General features: G+C 39.2%; 1 protein-coding gene and 1 pseudogene across 2 annotated transcripts in view; one reads left to right on the forward strand and one right to left on the reverse strand.

Moving 5' to 3' along the window:
- SLC24A3 (solute carrier family 24 member 3) overlaps positions 1–25,344 on the forward strand; it is a gene marked incomplete at its 3' end in the record, with an annotated part of 433,413 nt that overhangs the window by 342,205 nt on the left and 65,864 nt on the right. The window lies entirely within an intron of this gene.
- LOC311179554 (translationally-controlled tumor protein-like) lies at positions 21,106–21,622 on the reverse strand (annotated as a pseudogene). Its single transcript has one exon. The product of its transcript is annotated as a translationally-controlled tumor protein-like (transcript).

A 25,344-nucleotide genomic window follows, 5' to 3' on the forward strand; every position in this document is an offset into this window, starting at 1 on the left:
CAAAACAAAAGCCCAGGTCCAGATGGCTTCACAAATGAATTCTACCAAACATTCAGCAATGAATTAGTGCCTATCATACACAAACTCTTTCAAAAAATTGAAAAAAAAGGAATACTACCAAATACATTCTATGAAGCCAGCATTACATGAATACCAAAACCAAACAAAGACAGTACAAAAAAAGAAAATTACAGGCCAGTCTCCCTAATGAACACTGATACAAAAATCCTCAACAAAATCCTTGCCAACAGAATCCAACAATGCATCAAAGGGTTAATACACCATGATCAAGTAAGATTCATCCTGGGCACAAGGATGGTTCAACATATGAACATTGATCAGTGTAATCCAACACATCAACAAAAAGAAAAATAAAAACCATATGATCATATCAGTAGATGCTGAGAAAGCATTCAACAAAGTCCAACATCCATTTATGATGAAGGCCCTTGAAATTCTCGGGATAAAAGGAACATGCCTTAACATGATAAAAGCCATATATGACAAACCTACCACCAATATTATTCTCAATGGTGAAAATCTGAAGGCCTTTCCTTTAAGATCAGGAGCAAGACAGGCTGTCCTCTCTCACCACAGCTCTTCAATATAATACTGGAGGTCCTAGCCAGGGCAATAAGACAACAGAAAGACATACAAAGAATCCAGAGAGGGAAAGAAGAAATAAAACTATCACTATTTGTAGACGATAGAGAACCCTAAAAACTCTACAGAAAAACTACTCAAAATAATCAACCAGTTCAGTAAAGTAACAGGATACAAAATCAACACAAAAAAATCAGTAGCCTTCCTATACACAATCACTCTGAAGAAGAAGAAATCAGGAAAACCATCCTTTTATAATTGAAACCAAAAAAATCAAATGCTTGGGAGTAAACCTAACAAAAGAGGTGAAAGACCTATACAAAGAAAATTATAAAACACTGTTAAAAGAAATAGAAAAGAAACAAAGAAATGGAAAGACATCCCCTGCTCATGGATTGGAAGAATTAACATTATTAAAATGTCCACCTACCAAAAGTAATATACAGATTCAACACTATTCCAATAAAAATCTGAATGACAGTCTTCAAAGAAATAAAACAAATACTGATGAAATTCATATGGAACCACAAAAAACCACAAATAGCCAAAGCCCTACTGATTAAAACAAAGGAGAAAGGAGGTATCACACTTCCAAGCTTCAAGCTATACTACAAAGCCATAATAATTAAAACAGTTTGGTATTGGAACAAAAACAGACACACAGACCAATAGAGAACTGAATGGAGAGCCCAGAACTGAATAGAGAGCCCAGAAATAAAACCACACTTATATGGACAACTGATCTTTGACAAAGGAGCAAAGAGTATGCTATGAAACACAGTTTGTTCAATAAATGGTGCTGGGAAAACTGGACCACCACATGCAAAAAAATGAAACTAGACCACTACCTTTCGCCATGCACAAAAATCAACACAAAATGATAAAAGAACTGGACATAAGACCTGAAACCAAAAAATATATAGGAGAAAATATAGATAAAACACTGCAAGACATACATCACAATAACATCTTTAAAGACTCATCACCCAAAGCAAAAAAAGTCAAGGAAAAGATAAACACCTGGGATTACATCAAACTGAAAAGCTTCTGCACAGCAAAAAAGACATTAACCAAAACAGAGAGACACCTCACTGATTGGGAAAAAAAATCTTTGCACTCCAGTCAATTGATAAGGGGCTGATCACAAAGGTATACAAAGAACTCACATAACTCAACAAAAACAAAGTAAACAATCTGGCCAAGAAATGGGCAGAAGAACTTAAAAGACACTTCTCCAAAGAGGAAATGCAAATGGCCAACAGGCATATGAAAAAATGCTTAACATCCCTTATAATCAGGGAAATGCAAATTAATACCACAGTGAGATACCACCTTACACCAGTAAAAATGGCACATATCAAAAAAACAAGCAACAACAAATGTTGGCGAGGACGTGGTGAAAAAGGAACTCTCCTACACTGCTGGAGGGAGTGCAAACTGGTGCGACCACTATGGAAAGCTGTCTGGAGGTTCCTCTGTCTACTAATAATGGAGCTACCATACAACCTGGCAATTCCACTACTAGGGATCTACCCAAAGGACACAAAAATGTTGATTCAGAAGAACACCTGTACACCTATGTTTATTGCAGCACTGTTTACAGTAGGTAAAACCTGGAAACAACCCTAATGCCCCAAAATAGATGACTGGATCAAGAAGATGTGGCACATATACACAATGGAATATTATTCAGCAATCAAAAAAGATAAACTCATGCCATTCGCAGCAACGTGGATAAAACTAGAAGGCATTATGCTCAGTGAAATAAGCCAGAAGGAAAAAAAAAATATCGGATGGTTTCACTTATAGCAGGAATATAGGGGAACCAAATAAGATGCAAAAATAAGATCAGTGTAAAATAAGATCAGTGTAAAAAAATAATAACAGTACAAAACACAACAAAGCAAAAACAGACAATTATAAATCAGAGACATCCTGCAGGGGAGGAGGAGGGAGAGGGATCAGAGGGAGGGAGGGAGGAGCACAGGGGACTGAGGTGATGGTGCACAGGTGCATTGGTGAAGGAAACTCTATGGGGACTACACCTGAGGGGGTGGGGAGAAGCAAATATTGTTTAAAAATGAACAATGATGTAAAAAAGAAAAAAAAAGAAAAAATATTGATAGATGCAACTACATAAATGAAGCTCAAAAGTATTTTCAGTGAAAATAGATGCAAAAGTATATAGGCTGTGTGATCCCACTTATATGAACTTCTAGAACAGTGAAAACTAATCTATGGTGATAGAAATGAGATCCTTAGTTGGCTGGATGGAAAAGGAGCAGCACTTTTAGGGGTGATAGAAATGCTGACTGGGATGGTAGTGAAATGAACATCAATTATTTGTTTATAAGTCATAGAGCTATATATTTTATATGGATGCATTTTATTGCTTTTAAATTAAACTTCAGAGTAAAATAACATCCAGCCAAGATAGAAGACTATTAACCCAGTCAATTTCACAGCCTGTGTGATTAGAAAGTCATTTGACTACACTTTTATATTTGTGCATGTTTCATCTCATAGGTAGAGCCTGTTTCTAATTTAGTAATGTTCTCATTTTTGAACATCTAAAATACCTTGTGCTTGGTTCTCAGGAGGGGCATTTACTCCCCTATCTACAAGCTCCTTGAAATAACAGTTGTGATGCACAGAGGGAATGAATCTATCATATCCCAGAGACCAGGAAGGTATTCCAAGAGTTGTCTAGAATTTCTAGAAGCCAAAAATCAGATGTGATTGTGTTGATTTAAAGCAGGGAAAGCCTCAACCATGAACAGCACATGCAGGAAAGGGGTAGAGATGAGGAAACTGGGTTACTGAGGAGCTCTCAGAGCCCCAGTCCAGAATCAGGTATGGTGTGTGGGGATGTTAGTGAAGGAGTAATCAGGGTAGTTAACTAAAGACTGTGTTTGTACCTTAACTATTTATTGCTTTCTAATTAGTTGCCCCAATCATAGTTGTGTAAAACAACAACCATTTAATTCTGTCCTGGGACACCTACCTTGGCCTCCCCATATGTCTTGGGCCTCTTCACAGTATGACAACTCATGTAACAGATTACTGTAGCGACACCTCAGGAGTCTGAGAGTGAGTGTTCTAGAAAATCAGGCACACATTGCATGACTGTCTATTACCTAACCTCAAAAGTTACATAATACCACTTTTATCATACTCAAAGAGTGAAAAGAAAAGCCAACTAGTTTCAATAGGGAGGACATAGAGCCCCATTCTTGATGAAAAGAATGTCAAGGAATTTGTGACCATGTTTGAAAATTGCTATAACATGAGCCAAGTGAATTATTTGGTCCTTTCTGGTCTCCACCAACTGAGTAGTGGCTTTCCCAAGGCAGAACAAGAAAAATAAACTTTAAAGCAGTGAATATCTTCTTAGGGTGGCTTTTGATTTCTGCAGCAGGAGTTTGTGGCTGAAGAAAAAAAGTCTAAGCTCTATGTAGGCCTTTGTGATGCCTAATATTTTAGCGGGACTTTACAATAAAGTAGGAGAGCAAAGCACGCTCAAGTATCACGTCCCATCTATAGCATTTGAGGGCCTTGCAACACAAACTACACATTCTGGATTGAAAAAGTGAAACTTACCTGTCTACATACCCTGTGAGCCCTCACAGAATCAGCAAACATCTCTTCTGTTTAGAGGAATTTGGAGATGCTGGTCTATGTGTCTGCAGAGAAATTTATGCTAGTTACCACACTACTCATCTTAACCATTAGTTCATAAATAGGAGATGCTTCCAAAGACTACCAGGCATGTGAGGATCTTTCCCAAAGAACAGAATAGCTGTTCACCAAGTAACCAAAGACAACATAGGTAATAGAAATGAATTTTTAAATTTTTTAATTAGTGGGCCTCCCTGGTGGCGCAGCGGTTGAGCGTTGGGTTGCGAGGCTGCCCGTGGCCTCTGCGGCGCCGGGTCGATTCCCGGCTGCTCCCCGGCCACCGGAGGAGAGTCCCACATGGCGCGCAGACCTCTCCTGCCGCCCGCTGCTCCCCTCAGCAGTGTACTTGGGTCCTTCTGCCTGCTCTGCTCCCTGCTCTGGCTCTGGTGAATTCTCTCACCCTCCCGCGCTTCTGACTGTACGCAGTGCATGTATAAACAAAACAAACAAACAAACAAATAAATAAATAAAACATGCCTCTATAAAAAAAATTATAAAAAAAAATTTTTTTTAATTAGTGTCTAGTGTTTTACAAGGACAGTAAAGTCATAAACCAAAACAAGCTGTTACAACCTGTTATTTAAAAAGGTGTAGGGAAGGAGGGAACAATCAGTAAAAAGGAAATTGTGTAAAGATTAAAATTTTTTTTCAGCTTTCTTGTGACATAATTTACATACAGCTTTCTGTACAAGTTAAAGATATACTGTAGAATGATAGCATCCATATACTACAAAGCGATTACCATAGTAAGTTTAACATTCATCTCCTCATATAGTTTCCCCAAAAAAAAAGAGAAAAACTTTTCACCTTGTAATGAAAGCATTTAGGATCTACTCTTAGCAATTTTCAAATATGCAAATGTTAATGATAGTTATCATATTGCACATTACATCCCCAGTGTTTCTGAGAACTGGAAGTGTGTACATTCTGACCACCTTCATTCCCTTACCCCACTCCCACCTGACACTGGTGACCATAAATCTGATCTCTTTTCCTGAGTTTCAATTTTTGTTTTGTTTTTTTTTTTAGATTTCATCTGCAAGTGATATCATTCAGTATTTGTGAGATCATACAAATCATAAATAAATACATTTATTTCTCTTTCTCTGTCTTATTTCACTTAGTATAATGCCTTTAAGGTCCATCCATGTTGTCACAAATGGCAGGATTTTCTTCTCTTTTTTTATATTTTTATTTTAACATTTATCATTTTTTAAATGATATTTTTTAGGCAATATTTGCTTCCCCCCACCCCCTCAGATTGAGTCCCCATAGAATTTCCTTCTCCAAGGCACCCATGCACCAAGGATTTTCTTCTCTTTTATGGCTCAACAGTATTCTATTGTCTGTACTTACATACCATATCTTCTCCATGCATTCGTTGTGTTTACTTAGGTTGTTCCCAGTCTTGATTATTGTAAATAATGCTACAAAGAACATAAGGTTGCAGGTATATCTTTAACACAATGATTTCATTACCTTCAGGTATATACACAGAAGTAGAATTATATGGCAGTTCTGTTTTTAATTTTTTGAGAAGCTTTCATACTCTTTTCGGTAGTGACTGTACCAATTTACAATCCCACTAACACAAGGGTTCCCTTTCCTCCACCTCCTCACCAGCATTTGTTATCTCATATCTTTTTGATAATAGTCATCCTAATATCTCACGGTGATTTTGATGTGTTTCCCGGATGATTAGTGATGTACTGTTGGCCATTTGAAATCTTCTTTGAAATATACCTATTCAGATCCTTTGCCTACTTTTTCATTGGATTATTTGGGGTTTGTGGGGGTTTTCTGGTTTTTGTTTGTTTTTAAGATTTATTTTATTTATTTATGCATACAAGAACTGGGGTATAGGCAAGAGGTGCAGAGGGGTGAGACGATTCACAAGAGACAGAGTGGGGAGCAGAACAGGTGGATCTACTGATATACACTGCTGAGGGGAGCAGCAGGCAGGACAGGAGAGGTCTGCTGCGCCATGTGGGTTAGCTCCCTGGCCAGGGATCGAACTCGCTGCAGTGGCTGCCGATATCTTCATAGTGCTGAGACTTTGCCCCTTGTGCTACCAGGGAGGCCCATTATTTTTTGTTATTGAATTGTATGAGTTCTTTATATATTTTTATATTAATCCTCTATTACATATGTGATTTACAGATATTTTTCCCATCCCATAGAATGCCTTTTCATTTTTTGATTGTTTCTTTTGCTCAGCAGAAGCTTTTTAGTTTGCTATAGACAAACTTGTTAGTTATTTTGTTGCTTGTGATTTAGATGTCATATAAAAAAAATTACTACCCAGAAGCATGTGAAGGACTTTCCCCCTATTTTTTCCTAAGAGTTTTATGGCTTTGGATCTTAAATTTAAGTCTTCTATCCATTTCAAATTATTCTTTGTGAGTGGTATAACATAGGGGTCTAATTTCATTTTTTTATGTATGAATATCATTTTCCCCAGCACCACATATTGAAGAAACTGTCTCTTCTCTGCTTATTTTTATTACCTCCCTTGTCAAATATTAGTTGATCATATATGCATGGGTTTATTTGGGGGCTCTCTATTCCATTCCATTATTCTATGTGTCCGTTTTTATGTCAGTGCCATTACTGTTTTGAATATTATAGCTTAATAATACAGTTTGAAATCAGGAAATGTGATGCCTCCAGTTCTGTGCCTCTTTCTTAGGATTACTTTGTCTATTCTGGGTCTTTTGTGGTTCCAAAATGTAAGACAAAAACCGTAAAAGGAGTTCAGTAGAAGAATTGATGTTTATAACCAGAATAGAAACTTGAGACTTAGGAAGAATAGTGTCATTCAGCATTCCTAGCAGAAAGAAAGAATGATGACAATTATGATGGAAAAATTGAAGATAAATCTGGGCACCCCAATATAAAATATAACTGGAGCTGTAGGAAAAGAAAGTACAGAAATTGGAGAAGAGGAAGTCAAGGAATATCTAATAGTAGGAAATTTCTAAACAGAAGGAAAATATGAGTCTACATGAGTTGATACAGTAACAGGCACAGAGAATTAAAAAAAATCAATACTAGAAACATTTGCATAAAATTTTAAGATGCCAAGGTTAAAAGAAGAGCCTAAATATTTCAGAAAAGATACAGGTCATGGACAAAGGAGTAGAATTGGACTAACTTCAGACTAATTGGCAATATTGGAACTGTATTTTGAATGTTCATAAAAGTAACAAATTTGGATCCAAAATTATATATATATATATATATATATATATATATAGCTGAAGTAACAATCAAAAAGGAGATAAAATTAAAATGTTTTCCAGCAAGTAAAAGTATCAAATTTTACCTTCACCTTTTTTAGGAAGTTACTTACGAATGTACTCCATCAAAAATAAGGGTAAAATCTAATAAGGAAGTTGATGAAATTACACTGAATTCCAGTGAGAAGAAATCCCATAAAGTCAATGGAACAAGCAGAACTAATAAGAAGATATTCTAAATTTTCAAATAAAGAGAGTTCTCCAGTTTTTAAGAAGAAGAAATAAATTAATTGCAAGTCATATAAACAATGTGTCTTCACATACTGTTTATATAGAGCAAAATGCACATGTTGAGTCTCCCAAAAAGGAAAAGAAAATGCAGTTCCCAAACTCTAAGACAAATAAAAATCTATGCAAGGAAGTTATTGCAGATATATAATGCAAATTAAAATGTGGACTACATTGCTTAAGGATAATATTTAAGATAATAGACTTTTCTCTTGACATGAAAACATTACCTTTTGAATGGCAAGTCAGTCATGACATTGAACCTATTGGAAAGGATTATATTCCTAGCAAACTATTTGGCTATACAGTAAGTAGTTCTTGTAGTAATAATATAACTGATACTTGTTTTCCCACATTTATGGACAAGCTTTAACTGAAATGTAGATTACTAAAAAATGGTGATAGACTTGAATGTAAATGTGTTTAATGTTGACAATATAAAAGTCAAGTTATACCCAAGGGAAATTTAAAAGTAGAAGGTGAAATGAGGAGGTGAATGGAAGAGAGGAATTTAAACACTCTTGTTCTACCTAATATGGAATCAAGAAATACTTCCATGAACGAATAGAATGCAAAACGTAAGAGGAAACCTTCAAAGATATATTAATCCTAGTAATAATAATGTAACTTTTAAGTATTAACACTGTAAGAGACTGTAGGGGGTAATATATAGTGAGATTCAACAGATGATATCTAAAGTGGATAAACCTATAAAGAGTTACTGCAATTCTTTTATTTGGCATTATAGAAACAAAAACTAAAAGAATCAGAAATGAAAATAACTACAAGTATATGCTGCTAGGAAGTAGGAAGGATGAGGCAGGGGTTAGTTTTTTGTTGTAGACCCATAGGTGCTATTATGACTTTTTAAATATTTTGAAATTTAATTGTATAATTTAATTTTCTTAATATGAGGATAAGTCCATTAAGATAACTCCTAGAACTACCTTTCAAATACCTGGGGATAATAGAGAATGGATAAGAGAAGAAACAACAGTAGTTACCATGTGTTATGTGGACTCTTACTATGTTCCAGACAGTTGCCTATATTAATTCATTTGATCCTCATAATAACCCTTGTGAAGAATGCTATTATTGGGCCTCCCTGGTGGCGCAGCAGTTGAGCACTGGGTTGCGAAGCTACCCACAGCTCTGCTGCGCCGGTTCTATCCCCGGCTGCTCCCCAGCCACCGGAGGAGGGTCCCACATGGCACACAGACCTCTCCTGCCGCCCGCTGCTCCCCTCAGCATTGTACTTCTGTCCTTCTGCCTGCTCTGCTCCCCGCTCTGGCTCTGGTGAATTCTCTCACTCTCCTGCGCTTCTGACTATACCCAGTGCTTGTATAAATAAATAAACAAATAAATCTTAAAAAAAAAAAAAAGAATGCTATTATTATCTCCATTCGGAAGATTGGAAATTTTAGGCACAAAGATGTGAAATAATAGCTTTCCCAAGGTCATTCAACTGATAATGTTAGAACAGGGAGTTGAACTTGGGGATCCTGGTCCTTGTTCTTCAACATCTGCCACAGTGCCACAGTAATTCCAACAGAGCACGTCATTTACCATCTTTTATAAAAAGAAGTGGGTAGAAACCAAAATATAGAGGTAGAAGCAAATGACTGCATGCTGGTGTTGTGACACCTAAAATAACTAAAAGCAGAAATATTATGAGTGGTTACCTCTAATGAGGAAACATTTTTTATTTTCATTTTATATTCAGTTGTACTGTTTGATTTTCACCATAATTATCTACTTTTTAAAGTTTACATTATACAATGCCTGCAAATTTGAGTGACTTTTTCATTTAAAATCAACTTTAAATAAGAACAAATTCATGAAACTCAATATATGACCCTGATATCTCCCAAGATCAGAGGTAATTTCTATAAATGTGCATGACTTATGCAACCAGATGTACCCTTGGGAAATTTGATATTCACATTTTATTATTTTAAGTATTTGTTTCATTTGGAGGGAAATATATTAAAATTTTCCCTGCCAATACAGCTATCCAATTTAAAAGCTCCGGACAATGATTAGATTGTATTAATCTCGTGTCTTGCTAAAAGTGAAGCTCTGTGACCTCTGAGACCAGAGCATAAAAGGCTATACTGCTTCTCCCTACTCTCTTGAGAGGCTTACATTTGAAGCCATGAACCCCATTTAAATTGTCTAACTGCCCTGAGTTGGTCTTGCTATGAGGAAGTTAACTACAAGGTGAGGTCAAGTTCAGCTAGTAGCCCCCACTGAGATCCCAGCCTTCATTCACCATTAGCTCCCACTCATGCAAACAAAGCTTCAGGTGATTCCAGCCTCCAGCTTTTTATAGCTCCAATTGCAAAGGGAAACAGCAATTCCACTACTTAGTATATGTTGATGTGACTCTTAAAGTAAATCTCTATTATAAATCAAAGAAAGATATTAAAACATACAGGCTTTATAAACAGAATGATGAATGGCAACGTTGTTAGTGGAGACTCTGAAATATTCACAAGGAATATATAGAATTCATTAATTCTCAAATTCTCACACAGATAGATGGGGTTTCCTTCCATGTTGTGTGGGACTAGGGAATGCCAGGTAGTTTCTCATTTTTGATTATCTGAACATTACTCAGCCTTAAATGTCTGGATGGAGCAGTGGTTTCAACAGTGGTTTGTTAGAATTTCCTGGGGAATTTTGAAAAATCCCAATGGCCAAGCCAGCATGAGTGGGGAGTGGGACCCAGGCATGAATGTTACATTGCATCCAGAGGATTCCACTGTGCCAAGATTGAGAACCAGGCCTCCCTGAGAGTCTAGTACAGAGGTGTAGGACCAGCCCAGGAATATGTATTTATCAAACAGCCCATGCTGTTCTTATGGTCAGCTAAGTTTAGTAATCGCTGGCTGAGGCTAAGCACATGGGCTTCGCTGGTATTCAGACCTGTTTCAAGATGTAGCTCAGTCACTTTAGAACTGTGAACCTTGAGCAAGTTAAGTAACTACACTTCACCTTAGTTGACTGTAAAGGCAGGACAGGACACAGTGCAGGTTCTCCGATCCCATGCAGACCGGGTAAAGGAGGAGTCAGAGTCCTCAGTGGTTTTGCAGGTTTTTATTGGGGTTCAGCGGGTACATGGCAGGCAGGAGTTCTGGGGGGCTGGGAGGCTGGCAGTCCTCCCAGCCCCCATCAAATCCTCACTCTATCTGGGCTCTCTGGCGTTCTCTGCTTCTGCTTCGGGCTTTTTCTCTTTCGGCTTCTACTGGCGTCCCCGTGACACCGCCCTTAAAAGCACAGTCTTAGCTCAGGTGTACCCACTTCAGGTGCCCGCCATCAGGCATGCATTCAGGATCACAGGGTTCCCTCATCTATCCTGATGGTGGGAGAGCAGAAAAGCCTGATTTTTTACTTTACCCTACATTGACTCACCTGTAAAATGGGAATATTAGAAGTTTGGAAGGAAAAAGGCATTTAAATACTTGGTTCTGTGTTTAGCACAGGAAGGGGCTTGATCACAAGCTGTTAGGCCCTGGGAACAACCAAATACAGGCCCCAAATCATTCAAAATGGCCTTTTCTTTCCTGAAAATGAGGTAGAATGAATTGATTTTTATGAAAATCTATTGCTGCCATTTGCCTTTAATTTTGTGGTTGGATCTATTTCTTGTTTCTGTTCTTATGGTATGTTTCTCTCTTCGGCTTAGATACAGTTAATACCCCTATTTGCAGGTTCTCTCTGCTCCTAATGCATGCTTACAACACACCTGGCACCCCAAAACCATAGGCTCTTGTCAGACATTTTTGCTTTCATCTTGACATGTTGCTGAAGGGCTGGTGTGGGGAAATAGTATCGTGCCAAGCATGAGTGAAAAGCTGAAATGGGGAAGAACACAGGCAGTGCCCTTGAGCACACAGTACATTTAGGGTGACGCTGGAGAGAAGCTCATGCCTCTAGCCAACATATTCTGAAAAATGGAGAGAATGAGAAAAGGGAAGGAAGTGTGCAGCCCATGCCTGTCCCCCACAGTCACCGGCACCTACTTCTTAGCTCAGCTGTTCCTCCACAATGTTAGCCCATATCCCTACACTGTACTATTCTCACTAGACTTAGGATTCCATGAGCTGCTAAGCTACCAGCTACTCTCTGCTTCTACTGTGTAGGGTAAATAAAAGTTATCAGGTTTTTTCCACCCTCCCACTATTAGTATCTATGATAGACACCTCTGGTCTTATAGGCATGCCTGCTGGAGGGCACCTGGAGTATATGGTGTGGGCACGCGTAGGTTGGCACACCTAAGCCGAGAGACTGAGCATGTAAGGGCGGCAGAGGACGGTGTGGTGGAGAGCGGTGGAGAGTGGTGGAGAGTGGTGGAGAGCGGTGGAGAGCGTCAGATTACATCAGAGAAGGACTAAGAGAGGAAAGAGCATATAGATTATATAGGTATTCGCAAGGGCGCCCAAGTTGCTGTCTCCCTGCTGTCTTGTTTCCCCTAACCTGTGCGGATGATGCCAAGAGCTCCAAGTTTCTCTTACAAGCTGCCTGAACCCACGATGAACTTACCCGGCTTGGGATGGCTACAGAACACACAGTCATTTGCAAAGTGAGAAATTAACATTATACATGGCAAGCCTCTCCCCATGTTTGTAGCTAAAAACTCTTCAGGTCTCTGGGGAAGGGGCTTTTTGTTGGTGAGGTTGGTGTTACTGGTAGCCTGAGCCACACAGTTCCCTCAGCTCTCTGCTGTAGTGTCTAACACAGATCAAACTGAGAGGTGTTATTGATGCACTACCGTGTTTTAATTCTCAATTTCTTTAATGCGGGGGATCATATCTTTCAAGCATACATTAAAGAAATAATCTTTTGTTCAATTTACCCTGGATGCAGAATTGATTTACGAGCGTCACCTGCTCTCCCTACCCTGAGTCACAGGAATTACTTAAAATAGATCATCTGGCAGATCAACTGCGACCGAACAAGCCACAGGAACATAGCAACCAGCAATTTTTAGTATGAAAATATCACCACATACCCATTAAAGCATACCCCTGCACCCACAACTAAGAGGGGCCATTTCCTGTGAACACATACTACATTATAAGTCAGATTAACTCCTGAGGCTTTTAAAGTCCCATTCTTTGGCCAACGGTAGGTTAAAATCTTTTTTTTTTTTTCTTTTTAAGTCTTTCTGTTTCATCATTTTAATTTTATCTCTTTCTGCAAATGATTATGAGATTTTTTTTGTCAGTAGTATCCTTTGAGAGGATTTCAGACCATTTTTATCTAATGTAACCGGGAACTGTAGTGTAACACTGTAAACTTATAATATTGTTATTCTCCTGCACTTCTTTCACAACTTCCTTACTGTCACAGAAATGTAAATAAACATATAAAGTCCACTTTTTCTCTATATTAAGGTTGTAATATTACTAGCAAAAAATATAAGTACATAATAATGCAAAGAATATGCTTAGTGACAAAATTATTTCTGAAAACTAAAACACAAAGTACAACTGGGACAGAAAATGCAAAAAAAAAAAAAAACCACCAATAAGCTGTGATACACAGTATATATTTTAAAACAAGTTATTGCTTTCAATTCATTTTTCTATTTCTCAAATAGTATTAACATTTACATATCTTTTTTTATTTTATTTATTTATTTTTTTATAAATTTTATTGTTATATTCCCCATACAATTGCAGCCCCCCCATTCTGACCCCAATCCCTCCCCTCCCGCCCCCGCCCCCCTAAAAGTGTCTCTGGTTCATAGTTTTTTGTTGATTTTGATTTTCACTTTCTTATAGTTATTCATTTTCCTGGTCCCTTATTTAAATCTTAATTGTTAAAGTATATATCCACATTTCCCCTCCTCTTTAACTTGATGGGGCCAGAGAAACTTGGATCCTTCCAGGTTTGAAAAAGATATTCTAAATCCATATCCAGGCCTATGAACTGAAAAGCATTCGGCTCACCTGTGTTTCTATCCCCTTTGTCTTCAGCATTTTGCTTTTCAGAGAGACTAGAGGGAAGTGGGACACCTGTTCCCCATGATTCCATCACCAGGTTTTGGACAGTGTGGAAAATGTCTGCATCTGCAAAATAATCTAGATACCAAATGCTATTGTAATGATGCATGCATTTAGCCAGAGTCTTACTTCCAGAAGCTTAAGCTTCAATACATGGTCTTAGCTGTCTGATTTCTGAACTCATACGATCAATGTCAACTTCCTTTTTCATCAATATTTCAAAGATAAAGAAGCCCCCACATCATTTTGGAGACCCTAGTACCATGATGTTGGACATCAAAAAAATTCAAGTTTGAGCTTGTCCTTGTAGTTTTGAAATTGATTAGGTGAGGACATATTTGCCATAAATATCTCAGGCTGCTAACCCAAGTGGTATAAGTTTAAAAATAAATTTAGCACCACTCCAATTTAATTTAATCTTTATACTGTCTTTTCAGCGGATAAAGAGCTTGAAAGGGACAGGAATTTTCTGGCATTATTCCACAATGGTATGACTTCCCAGCCTCTTTAACAGGGTTGGTGCTTGAAATAAATGAAGTAGGAAACCCCGTTCAAGCCACGCTTCTAATTTGCACTTGGGGGCCTCCCCAGTGGCGCAGCAGCTGAGTTCAGCCTCCCCGGTGGCACAGAAGCTGCCCTCAGCCTCTGCAGTGCTGGTTTGATCCCTGGCCCCTGGCGAGGGTCCCATATGGTGTGCAGACTTCTGCCACACCCGCTGCTCCCCTCAGCAGTGTTCATCCTTCTGCCTGTTCTGCTCCCTGCTCTGGCTCTGGTGAGTTCTCTCACCCTCCTGCGCTTCTGACTATACCCAGTGCTTGTATAAAATAAATAAATAAATCTTTAATTTGCACTTGGTAGTGAAAACACAGAGTTGTTCTCGGGCCCAAGAGTCCTAAGTGCCTCCTCAAGCCCACTGCTAAGGGTGAGAACCATCTCCCCACTCTTTTGCTCTTAATATGTGAGTTTCACAGTTGTGACTCAAGCTTATGAATTTCCTGGTCTCTGAGACTGTAACAAGCACATGAGTCACTTGGGGCTCTTGTTAAAATGCAGATTCCAATGCAGTAGATCAGATTGGGGTCTGAGAGTTGCATTTCTAACAAGCTGTCCTGTATCACACTTGGAATAAATGAATGACGCTGTGGGGAGAGCATCGCTTCAGTCCTCCTCAGAGTGACTCCAGTTCTACACTTGTCAGACTGAGATAGGAGAAAGATTGTTGCGAGCCACTCTCATTCTAGCTGGAAAACTATATAAATATAAGCCAAGTTTCTCCTTGTGATAATGGACGAAACAGAAACACATAATCGAAATCAGCAGATAGCCCCAAACGGGTTTTTGCCATTAGTTTCAGCCTCCTCCATCCCATTCTTATCGATGCAGCCAGAATGGACTGAGAGCCACGTTACCTTCTGTGCCCTTTCTGGTGGATGGCCAATTAATTAAATAACCAAAAGCAGGAACTCAGAAAGAGCAGAACCTTGGGGCTTCCAAAAATGAAATTAGAGGGTCTATGAACTTGAATTTAACCACTTCAATTTAATTTTTTATTTCATTAATTATGAGCCAACAAACCTTAATAACATTGGCAGTACCAGTGACTTCATCATCAATAGAAATGTAAGAGATTTTCCTGCTGTATTAGTTATTGCAAATATCTAAAACCTCTCTCCTCTTTCATACCGCTTCAAAACAACTAACTCTTCTTATAATAAGAAAACTTGCTGGCTCTTATGAATAAATAAATATGATGATTACTGTATCTCTGTTTTCACTGTTTTGATAACTAGATTTCAATAGGTTGATATCTTTATAGTCCTATACCATTGTACCTTTTAATATGCAGTTCTGAACAATGGTCTGCACAGTGCCAAGGGGTGCACAGCACAAAATGTTTTAAGTACCCCCAAACACAGTGTCAGTTAAGAAATAGCAGCAGTGTGTTCATCATTGTCAACACTAATTAAAATAATTATTTTAGTTAAAGGATTATAAATGTGTATTTATATACATAGGTATAGTCCATAAACTTGCAGGGCACAAATACATGGGATAAATGAGTGAAGCGGTCAGGTCTAAGAAAAGCAATAGCAGAAAGTTATATATGATATTTGACTCTTGGCTTTAGATTTGTGGTACCATAGTGTAGAGGGAACTGTGATACACTGTGATACACTGAAGAATGCACGTCCCACATAACGAGGACACCTCTCACAGCTCCCCAGGGACATGAGGGGCCACTAAGTTTCCATGTCTTCAGATGTTTCCAAGAGAAGCCAAGAGTCTCAATGTAGAAATCTACCTCCCCATCCTCCAAAATATATAATGTATATCTTGGCAATTAGATCAGTTAACTACAACAATTAAAAGAAAAACCTCTGAGCAGGCCAAACAACCAAAATAAAAATAGGTGTCAAAGGAGCCAAGAACTTGCAATGGAGGGAGGAAACCCATCAATAAGTGGTTTTGGGGGGCCTCCCTGGTGGCACAAGGGGTAAAGACACAGCACAATGAAGCTGTCCGCAGCCTCTGCAGTATGAGTTTGATCCCCTGCCAGGCCATCAGACCTCTCCTGCCTCGCCCGCTGCTCCACTCAGCAGTGTGTTTCAGTCAACCTGACTATTCTGCTCCCCGTTCTGTCTCTGGTGAATCCTCTCACCACCTGCACCTCTGGCCTGTACCCCAGTTGTTGTATGCATGAATAAATAAATCTTAAAAAAAAAAAAGAGTGGTGTTGGGAAAAGTGGGCTGTCACATGCAAATTAATGCAACTAGACCATTATCTCACACCAACCACAAAAATCAATTCAGAATGTTTTAAAGACTTGAATGTAAGACCTGAAACCATTAAATATATAGAAGAAAATGAAGGCAATATGTTCCTTGTCATTAGCCTTAGAGATCTCTTTGGACATTCAACTCCAGTGGCAAGGAAAACAAAACAAAACAAACAAACAAGCAAACAAAAAAAAATAGGACTTCATCAAACTAAAAAACTACTGCATAGTGAAAGAAACTTGACACCTTTCTGAATGAGAGACGATATTTTATATGCCATATACCTGGCAAAGTGTTAATCTCCAAATATGCTAAGCACTCATAATACTCAGCAATAATAAAGCAGCGCCTCCCTGATGGGGTTAAAGTCTCCACTGTCAAGCTATCATCAGTTACTGCAGCATGAGTTCGATCCCCAGCCAGGGAGCCAACCCACATGGCACAACAGACCTCTCCTGTTTCACCCGTTGCTCCCCTCAGCAGTGTATTTCAGTCAATCCGCCTGTTCTACTCCCCACTCTGTGTCTAGTGAATCCTCTCACCACCACTCCTACACCTTTGGCCTACACCCCAGCTCTTGTACGCATAAATAAATAAATCTTTTTTAAAAAAGAATATTCATTCAAAATCACTAAACTTCTAATTTTGTGCTTATCCAAAGAAAGGCAAAATATTTACTTAACCAAAATGTAAAATTTAATAAGTAGGGTTACCAGACCTAGCAAATAGAATACAGGGCACCCAGTTAAATCTTCAATTTCAGATAAGCAACAAATATATTTTTAGCATATTCCCTATGCAATATTTGAAATATACTTTTAAAAATTATTTACTTGAAATTCAAATTTAACCAGGCATGTCTTATGTTTTATCATCAACTGGAATACGAAAAGCTACTATTAAAACTAATATGTAATATTACCAATTACCATTGTAATTACTCTTTGCTTTGTTTGAAAAGCGTTTTTGTTAAAGTACCACATACGTTCAGAAGTGTGTTTGTTAACAGTATGTGACAGTTCATAAGTCAGGACCCTGATCAAGAGAGCCCTTGTACCTTCTTCAGACTCAACCCTTGGCACAAGGGGAACACTGTTTAAACTTCAAACACAAAAATTAGAATGCTCTGCTTTCAGCCTTATCTAGATGGGATTGTGTTGTATTTTAAAGCTTACAAAACTCTGTGTGTGTGTGTGTGTGTGTGCTGGTGGGAATGTTTACTCTGATTATTGCCTTATGTGTAAATCCACATTTTGGGGATAGAGCTGACACTGCCAATGCCGCGACCTCAACCCCTCACCCTAGGCACAGTTCCCATTGACCTGACTTCCCACTGCCAGGACCTGCCTTCCTCTGGCAAGGACTCTCCTTAGTCACTGCCCCAGGAGCAGGAATGCCAGGAAAGCCACACTCCTGTGTGCAGCCCTTAACCGATGACTGATGGGAGTGAGTAGATCAATACCCAAGGTCTCTCTCCCTCTGGGTGAGAAAGGAGATTGGCAAGTTCTACTTGGTCTCCCAGAGCCCTGCCCCCCAGGATATACCCCTGTTGCCCACTGCCATCACTTATTACCATCCTCCCATCATCTACCTCGCTGCCACCAGCTCTTAACAATGTTTCCCAAATGGACTGTGAAGTTCTGGCCTCTGACTCTGTTTCTAGGTGATTCCAAGTAAACATTTGATTAGGTGAAATCTCCCTAAATACCTTGTGTTTATTCACCAGCTTGTATCAAGTCCCCAGGGCTGCTAAATGCAGTGTAAGGTGCTGGCAGACTCCACCTGGTCCTATTGAGGGTGGCGAAGGGCTCCAGGAGACCAGCCCTACCAAGTCCAATATTGTTTTTCCTATGCCACAGCCGACTCCTGCCATAGCTGATTCTTGCATCCTAAAGTGTATGGAAAGCTCTGAGTTGCCAAAGTTTGTGGACTTAATGGGCAATAGGTTACATTTAACATGATAACCACTGCACAGAATGTTTTGAATGATAGAGAAGATGATTCTGAGTACTGGGCACTCCAGCTCATTAGGAGTTTCCGTGGTTATTGTTCAGTCCCATCAATGAAGAGCATTCAGGACATTATTGTGCTGCATAGGCCTGATGTGGCCTCATTTTTATTTAAATCTATCTCCAGTAGCAGCCTATTTACTCATCATTTGTTTTCCTGACATAAAACTAGAACTCAAAATGAGTTTTCTTAGAAAAAAAGTAAAATTGAAAATATGAATTCATCACATGCTCCTCGTGTTGAAGATTGATTTGCAGAAGTTCATTGTAGTTTGCAAAAGCATATTATTGTCCTTTTTCCGTGACCTGATGATTATTGTCTGTTTTTGACAGTAAACTCCTAGAAAGTTAAGAGCCACTTGTATTTCAGTGACCTTTCCCAGCGTGGAGGTATTTACGACACATACTTGAACGATCAGCAGATGGTAGCACCAAAACTTTCCCAAGTCACTTTCCCGCCATCCTTAACCTTTATGTCCTCAGGTTATGGGGGGCACCCTAGGGTGCCCTCCTTGTCCCGCGTGGTGTGACGACTTCTACTGAGACAAGAATTGGCTGTAGAAACTGTCAGCTCAGAAGCTTGGAATGAAACTCGCATCATGATTTTTCAAATCCCTTTTCCATGAAATGTGTGTGAAATAACATTTTCTGAGATTATAGCAGCTTTATGTTTTATGTCATGTAACTAGTACGATGCTTTCTTTGCTTCAATAATTTTTTAAAAGCAAAGTGCTCACCAGTGGAGGGCATTTGCACCTAAAAAAATGTGTCTGCATTTTAAAGTCTATTATTCACCAAGAAAATCACCATATATATTGTATTATATTCACACTCTATCCTCATAGGTTCTATGTGTATATATTACTATATATATATATATATATAACTATGTACATCTCCATATCCATACAATATGTATATATAATGCATATCCATCTACAGAAAAAATATGTAGTTTTATCACAAATGACTACTTTGAACCTCTCAGAGGAAGGCAGAATTCCAGAAGGTTATCACTCGATATTGGTATAAATGAGCATGTGTTTTTTTCTTCGGTTTTGGAAGCCTGGATTTTTTTTCTTTATGCCACTCTAAAACTAAATGAAATAATAAGAAGGAAATTGAAGCTGCATATTCAATAGAGAAAGTGTGAAATGCATCCAGAAATAGGAAAGAAATATCCAGATGAAATCCAGCTGAGAGGGATTCCTGGAGCTCTAGGGGGAGAGGGAATGGAGCCTCTGACTCAATTTCTGGAAGAGTTTCCCAGCAGATGGCCTTTTGTAATCTGCACCATCTATTATTGATTAATGAGGTCAAGGGCAGAATTACTCATTGTTGTTCTCCCAGGACCCCCATTATACTCTGTTCACCACAGTGGCTTGTCCTTCAGCCTTGCAGTCATTTTATAAAATGCTAAGGAAGATGAGCTGTCTTCTCATGGGTCCCCTGCCCCGGGTTGGGTGATATCTGCCAACACATGCCAAAGAGCCTCCCATTTTGATGCAGAGGTGATACATGCCCTGTCTGCCAGGAAGTATGCCCAGGGTCAGAGTCAGATGATTGCTGGCCTCCATCTGGACATGGAAACCCTTCACCCAGAAGAGAAGGGAACCACATGGACCCCAAGCATCAATTTATTCACATATGTGGAAAAGTGAACTATTCCATTACTGAACAGTGAACTCTATTGGTTTGAGTTTGTTTTTCAACTAAACTATCAAAACAGAGTAATAATTTCCCAGTTAACTGACTCTATCCCTCCTAGAATGCAGCCACCAGTGTCCTTATCGCTCTCTATAGTAGTATTTATTCTCTTTTCTGCTTTGCTTGCCCTGAATCTCTTTAAGCAATTTTCTTTTTTTTTTTTTTTTGTTTTTTTTTTTTTAAGATTTTTTTTTTTTATAGAGGCATGTTTTTATTTATTTATTTATTTATTTGTTTGTTTGTTTTGTTTATACATGCACTGGGTACAGTCAGAAGCGCGGGAGGGTGAGAGAATTCACCAGAGCCAGAGCGGGGAGCAGAGCAGGCAGAAGGACCGAAGTACACTGCTGAGGGGAGCAGCGGGCGGCAGGAGAGGTCTGCGCGCCATGTGGGACCCTCCTCCGGTGGCCGGGGAGCAACCGGGGATCGAACCGGCGCTGCAGAGGCTGCGGGCAGCTTCGCAACCCAGCGCTCAACCGCTGCGCCACCGGGGAGGCCCAGCAATTTTCTTTTTATTGAGTTGTGGCCACTGCCTTTTTGTCTCTTGCTTTCTACTATCCCCCTCCTTTTTTTTTTTTTTTTTTTTTTGAGTTTAAATGCATTTTATTTTTAGACAACCTACAAGACATGTTTTTCTTAAAAACAATGGCTCCACTCCAAATAGATCAAGGTCAAAATAAACGAAGAGCTCAAGATGACATCAGTCCCATTTGTCTGTCCTGGTGTTGTGTCAATGAAAAGCAGCAGCCAGTTATGATGACAGGTGATAGTTCCAAGTAATTGCCAAATTTGTTAGCATTTTTCCATTTCTAAACCATCCTTAAAGAAAATCAAATATGGTGTCACACCATCCTCACGGTATCCAGCAGAGCAACCATACCATCTGGAGTCATGTTTTCACCAATAAAGAACTGGTAGTTTTTGAAATTAGCAAGGATGTGCTTGATTTGTTCTGCAGCTCCTGTCATAAAAGGTTTTACTCTTTCTGGCCTCTGTTCTTCAAGTTTGCCTTTAATTGATTTCATATAATCTTTGATGTACTTCTTGTAGGCTTCTTTGTGAAGCTGGTTTCCTGCAAGTGATGGTTCATGACAATATCAACACCAGTGATGACTGTGCTTTCGGTACCTTCGCCCTCGGGGCCTTCAGCGGAGGCATTTCCACCAATGAGCGAGTCATCAATGTTACCCTCTGTCCTGCTGACCAGCTTCCCCTCCACCTCCAGGCACAGCCCGTGCGCGATCTCCCGGATTTTGTACATGTCGGAGAACATCTCATCATGGCTGATGAGGTCCCGGCAGATAATCATGATGGTGGCTTGAGGGAGAGGACGGTGGCGCTAGTTTAGCAGGAGCCCAGAGCTCGGAGCTAGTGTGGTGCAGCCGGAGCGGCCCTCGGGGGGAGAGGGGAGCAGGAGGAAAAGTATCCCCTCCTTTAGTTACCATCTCCAACCTGCCTAATGGCTTAAAGTCGTGAACAGAAGAAAATCCCCACGAGAGGCAACTGCAAATGGGTATCTGCTTCTCATGCTTGCCCCAGTGAGGCTGTAGCACAGTGTATGGAGAGAGGGATTTAAGACTCAGACTTCCTAGGTTCAGATCCTAGCCCTTCCCCTGCTAGTTGTACAATCTTGGTCCAATCCTTCAACTTGGTCAGACCCAGATTGTTGGCAAATAAGGCAAATGATGATGTTGTTCACCACATTTGGTTGCTGTGGGACTGAATGAGATAACTCTCCCAGATCCTTTTATTTGTAGGAAAGTCATTAATGTTTGCTCTGTGGTGAATGGTGGTCACAGAAAGGTAAGGCAGAGGGGACATGACGATATGGTCATAGCTTCCACTATAAATACTACGGAATCATCAACAATGTTTTAATTCATTCTAGAAAGTGGAAAGAAATCATTCTCCATTTGACTCCTTCTTACTTGTCCTACTTGTTCAAAAGTTCATCACTTTTATAGAAAAAAAATTGCTCTGCTAAGTGTAGACTTTGAATCTGGGCTGGAATTTGGTGATAATCCAGATATTGAAAATTGCAATAAAGCTAAGAGATCATTTGGATTATGCTTGCTTAATTTCTTAATTTTTATGAAACTTATAGATGCACAGAGCTTAAAGAAATCATCCAATTCAGAAGGCATGTGATGAAAGATGACCTTCTTCCCCCAGCACCAATTTCCCATTCACCTGTGACAACTACTTTGCTCTCATTTGATTTTCCTGATATTTGTTCAGTATCTCTAAATAATGTTCTCAGATGGTAAATACTTGATGTTTCCGTTTCAAGCATTCTCCATTGACTTCAGTTTGGAAGAGAAGGATTTAGGTGTCATCCAGCCCTCTCCACCCCTACTACTCATCCCCTTCCCACCACCCTCCCCAAAAAACTGTAGCATAAGTTTGGTTAGATGGTAGTCCATGCTTAGTCTGTGCTTCATTTATTATGACATTGTGATTGCTATTCATAGCTGAGTCATTAGTACATGGTGATTCATCCTCCTTTTCAGTACAACTGTGTTTTCTCTGTGTATATAATTGTCTTCTTGTTGTTGTTCATTTGCTTAGTTTTCTGTGTCCTGTCCCCAGAGCTTTCTAATCTCTTTTGTGTGGGCTTGAATGATCAGATATTCCATTTGTTTTGTCCTTTTGCCGTCGTTTTCTCTGGGGTCTTTTGATCTGCTCCAGTCTGGTTAGGTTGCTGTGTAAGCCTGTGGCAAATGTTTTATTTTGGAATCCTTCTAGAATCTTAATCTACTAGCATTCCAGAAACTTCCTTGATCAATTATAAAATCTGGTTGCTTGGTATGATGATTCGCTGTACTGTAATTTCATATAACAAGTGTATTGTTTACTCCCTTCATTTGATGGAACACATCCTCCAGTAACTTTTTGCAAAAGGTGCATACGAAGTAAAATTTCTGGAGACAATAAAATTTTTATTTTTATTCTTCTTTCACTTTAAATGAATGATGTGGCTGGGCATAGAATTCTGGGTTGAAGTCATTTTCCTCTAATGTTGAAGGCATGACTGAATTTTCTTCTAGCTTTCAGTGCTTTTGTTGAGAAATAATTTGTCTGGTTTGGAACCTTTGTATATAAACCTTTTACTCTCTCTGGTAATTTCTAGGACCTTTTCTAGAAACCCAGGGTCACTACTCACCAACTGTAGAATGGATTACATTGGACTAGAATGTTAATTTTCCAAGAGGTCAATCCTTGTCCCAGGATTCTGAAATCCTAATTTCATAATCATATGCCTTTGTGTATATCTTTCTTTGTCCATTATACTAGACACTTAGTGTACTAGACACTTGCTCTAAAAATGTGCATCCTTAACTTCTGGGAATTCTTCCTTGAATTATTTTTTGGGGTCATTTCTTCTTTGTTTTCTAGAAATTATGTTCTTCAAATGCCAAGTTTCCTATTTTCTGTTAAAGTGAGGGATATGCTTGAAGTGACAGGACATTTGTGGATTAAGTCCTTGAACTATTTTTCAGTCATCCTGTTTTTAGACCTGCCTTCACCCCCACTTCTAGAGTTTTGCCACTGCCAGCTAAATGACCTGCTTTCTTGATTTGAAAATTTTATTGCTCTGATAAACTCTTCTATTCTCTTCCTTGTGGGTTTTTGTCTTTTTAAAATCTCTTTACTATTATCAAGTTATAGAATAACAAGAAAGAGCAAAAATAATGGTATATGTTCAGTCTTTCACTTTTAACTAAAAACCCAAGTGATATTTTTAAGGAAATTCACAATTGATAATTGCCACAATTTTTAAGTCCATTTGCTTAATTATAATAAATTGAGTAAATATTCACAACCTTTTGACCTCTTGGATAATGAACAGTCTAGTCCAATTTAATCCACGCTACAGTTGGTGAGTAGTGACCATGGATTCTAAGATTTGAGATTACAAGAAGAACAAGATAAAACAGTAAAGGATATTTGTCTTAATGTGATTTTTTTTTGGGGGGGGGATAAGCCCTCTCTTGCCAGCCTCATTGTCTGTAACTTAAACCTGCAAATACAAATCCTAATAAGAGCCTCCCAGGTGGCACAGTGGGTTAAGCGCAGCACTGTGAAGCTGTCCACAGCCTCTGCAGTGCCAGTTTGATCCCTGGCCAGCCAGGGAGATACCCACATGGCGCGGCACACCTCTTCTGTCTTGCCTGCTGCTCCCCTCAGCAGTGCTTTCAGTTGTCTGCTGTTTTGCTCCCCGCTCTGTCTTTGGTGAATTCTCTCACCCTCCCGTGCCTCTGGCCTGTACCCCAGCTCTTGTATAAATAAATAAATCTTTAAAAAAAAAAAAAAGCTACAAAGAAAATTTGTAAAAAAAAAAAAAAAATCCTAATAAGGGAAAATTAGCAATGGAAAATACCTAAGTGTCCATATAACAAGTGGAAGAATGTGTTAATGGAAAGAGACTGGCCTCATTATTCATTTATGGTTCTATTTAAGTCATATCTTTCATGTTATTTGAATCCAGTGTGGTTTGACTTTGCCTGATCTTTTCTTTATAGACTGACACAGGGAGAGAAAAGGCACCAAGGATACCTTGTCCTGGAATCCTCTCTTCTATTGTCTTTGGTGCAGCATATGCCTGTCATTGGCCCAGCTGAGAGTGGACATGTACTGTGTCCTCTTTCACTTACAAGGTCAAGGGCAAAGGCAGACAGCTGTGTCCTGTGGCTGTGAGGTAGTCCACACTCTTGCAGATAGGCAGGAGTTGTGAAGCCCAGGAACCACCCCAACACAACACTACAAACGCTCCCTGACTTCTTTGTGAAGCTCTGCCAACATGAACCTACTCTGCAAAACAGAGAAAACATACCTAGAGTCCCTCAGAGACAGAGATTTGGGACACTTGTTAAATTTTTTTTCTTCTTTTAGTTGATGCAACATTCATTTGTAACATTGCATAGGTTTCAGGTGTACAGACATATATGAGCATCTGTATATGCTCCATTATGCTTTCACCAAAAGTCCTATTTCCATCCATACAATTGACCCCTTTTACATAATATCCCC

Source organism: Talpa europaea (assembly GCF_964194135.1).
Source record: "Talpa europaea genome assembly, chromosome: 11".
In the NCBI taxonomy this organism is placed as follows: domain Eukaryota; kingdom Metazoa; phylum Chordata; class Mammalia; order Eulipotyphla; family Talpidae; genus Talpa; species Talpa europaea.